General features: G+C 45.5%; 1 long non-coding RNA gene across 1 annotated transcript; it reads right to left on the bottom strand.

Moving 5' to 3' along the window:
• Positions 1-864: 864 nt before the first annotated feature.
• Positions 865-2,635, bottom strand: LOC132238017 (uncharacterized). Its single transcript, XR_009453715.1, has 3 exons — positions 2,586-2,635; positions 2,079-2,301; positions 865-1,289 (listed from the first exon to the last, which is right to left on the bottom strand). It is a non-coding gene; the product is annotated as an uncharacterized LOC132238017 (long non-coding RNA).
• Between the last annotated feature and the right edge of the window lie 287 nt (positions 2,636-2,922).

Raw genomic sequence — 2,922 nt, 5'->3', positions numbered from 1 at the left:
GCCTGGAAGAGAGAGCTGCAAGATTTCAAAAGGGAGGATCTGAGCAAGTAGTATTCTTTCCAGAAAGCAAAGACACAATTTATTTACTTTTGTATTTCTCGTGGTACCCATTGCAATGATTTCCACCAAAAAAAAATTTTTTTTTTAAATTGGGAAACAAATTCAGACAGTGATAGAGATCAAGATGGATTGTCATCTGTCCAAGGGAGTTGGACCCTGGCCAGAAGTAGTAGGATGGAGAATATGAGCTCCTAGATTCCTTTTGTCCCTGAGAATGACAATGAGTAACCCAAATTCCCTGTCACACTTCACCTATTTTTCTCCCTCTTAATTCTCTGTATTCCCATTTTTTATTTTTTTTTGGAGATTGACACCAACAATCATACTTCAAACTAACTTTTTACCAGTGATTCCAAGTATAAGACACCTTTTAAATGACAAAAACATTCTCCTTATTCTTGTATGTTAGAAGCTGTACTTTCAGAATCCACTGGTTGAGAAAATACATGACAAAATCAACTATGAATTAGGTACTATTTTTGAAATATATTTAAATTAGTATAACATTTACACATCTATAAAATTAAGAATAAATGTTTGTGTGTATGACATTATACATTAAGCACCCAGACAATATTTGATGGATTTTCAATATATCTGAAATAACTCCCACTGCTTGCTTTCTAAACCTGCTCCCTCCACCCCCTGCTCACATTTCCTTCATCCTGTGACTCTCTTCCTCAAGGCTAAAATCCACCTTGCCTTTGCACTGAGCCTGTCTCCCTCTTTTGTCAGGCCTGCCTTCCTGCTACTTTTCAATAGCCATTGCTTAGCCATCCCTTCCTTTTTTTTTTTTTTTTTTGAGGTAGGTAAATTAGCATTTTATATATAAGCAAACTAAGTAACACAAGCTGGGAAGTGGCAGAGATGGGCTAGGATGAACCCAGGTAGTCAGTTCCTAGACTGTGTGTGCACTCACTCACTGCGGTGCCTCCCTAGCACCTGCTGAATGCAGGAGTGTGTGAGTTAGACAGGGACTGGACAGCAGCATCAGTAACCTCAATTGGACTAAAATTATTTCTCTCGGATCTTATGTTTGACTGGAACTTTGCTGCAAAACATTTATCTCCCCAGCGTATTATTCCAGCTACTTTAAAAATCCATTTGCCTTCACTGGTATTAACACAACTGATGTTGAGCAGAGGAGGTGGCTCGGCAAACCGCGGCGAGGGGTGCAGGAGAAAGTTGTCTTGGAAACAAAATTGTGGATCACTTGGCGTCTGGGTCATCTACATAAGGCCAATTCAAAGATTTTCACAGGCGTCACCTCCCTAAACCTTCATTGATTACTAACGAAGTTACACACACAGGGTAGTCCTCCCTCAGTTAACAGATGAAGCAAAAGGCTGGGGTTAGAACTGCGAAGCCATCAGAAATCACCTAGTCACAGCACGGGGTGAGGAAAGCGGTCCAGTTCTGCTTCAGAAGGGCAGTGATTATCTCTAGCCAAGAAAGAACTTTTCCTCCTCTTTTCTTGATTAAAGGTAGCTGGCCCACCTTTCCTAATTATGAGTTGGAACCTCAGTGAGGACAGAGTTCCTCCTAGTTTCCTCAGTATGGCCAGAGTAGAGCAATTTATTCCACAAGTTCAAGCTCATGATCAAGAGTTCTAAAAACTGCCTGCATCCAATGAATCCTAAAGCAATACGGTGAAAATGTAACAATTCAGACAATTCTTCACGTGCAGCCCATGTAACAATATCAGGGGAAGTAAAAAAAAACAACAACTGCACATTTCCTTTATGTGCATTTTACTAAGGAAGGCTTTCATTATTAGTTCCTTCCAGAGCTTAGAACAAAAAAAAAAGGCTAAGAACCACGATGCTTTACACCTGTACACGATTCTTTCTGCACCTTCAGATGCAGGATGAAACATTTCTATTCCTTTAAGTACCTGGTACATGTGGGTGGAGATCTAAGAGGAATTCGAATACCCACCCCATGGGAGTTAGAGCTTGTAACAGCACCGGCCTCGAATCCTATAAATAGGTCTAAGGGAAGTGATGATCAGTATTCACCTCCTCGAAGGGGGAAGCTGGGTGCAAGGCCAAGGGCAGTCCGGAGCGCGGGGGTCCAGGCCCGAGCAGGCCACTAACCAGCTGTGTAACCTTGCGCCGGTGGCATACCCTCTCTGGGCTTCCGTTTCCACATCTGCAAACTGGAAGTTGAACCGCGTGGTCTTCAAGGTCCTGCCCTGCCGCGAGCCCGCTGCCAAGGAGGCCCAGCCATTAAAGCAGCTTCCTGTGGGCGCAGTGCAAGCCTTTAACGCCCCCCCCACCCCCCCACCCACCCCCCACCCCCCACCCCCCCCACCCCACCCCCACCCCCCCCACCCCCCACCCCCCCCCACCCCCGCTCAAGCCCGCGAAACCCTCAACACGCCCCTCCGAGGGACCGCGCTTCCCCAACGCAGCCCCGCTGCCGGGCTCCTGAAGCGGCGGGGCACCTCCCGCCTCTCGGAGGCCCCGACCCCGAACTCTTCTCCCCAATTCTCCCGGGCGCCCTGGCCTATCAACGTCTAGTACCCCAGCCAATCATGCGGGCCCGGAGTCTTGCCTGAGGTCCCCTCTCCTCTAAAATCAAATTGTTTCCTATATTCTTGTGGAAACCTCTCAAACTTCATTGGCCTCATGCAAACTTGGCCCTACTCCTGGCCATCAGCATCTCTCACTCACCTTGAGTTAACTAAACACAATAAAAGGTCTTCTTACACCGTGTTCCTTGTTTGATTTTGCTTTCCTGTTCTGTCTCTAATTGGTTTTGCTTTGTAAGTACCTTTTTTTAAAAGAATTTATTAATAAATATGTAAGAGCTTCATGAAGAACTCAGATCTAGACCTTGCAGCTTGGAGGAATCCATAAT

This window comes from Myotis daubentonii, chromosome 7 (genome assembly GCF_963259705.1).
Source record: "Myotis daubentonii chromosome 7, mMyoDau2.1, whole genome shotgun sequence".
Taxonomy (NCBI): Eukaryota; Metazoa; Chordata; class Mammalia; order Chiroptera; family Vespertilionidae; genus Myotis; species Myotis daubentonii.
Note: the sequence above shows the minus strand (reverse complement) of the source record. Positions and strands in the feature narration are given on the sequence as shown.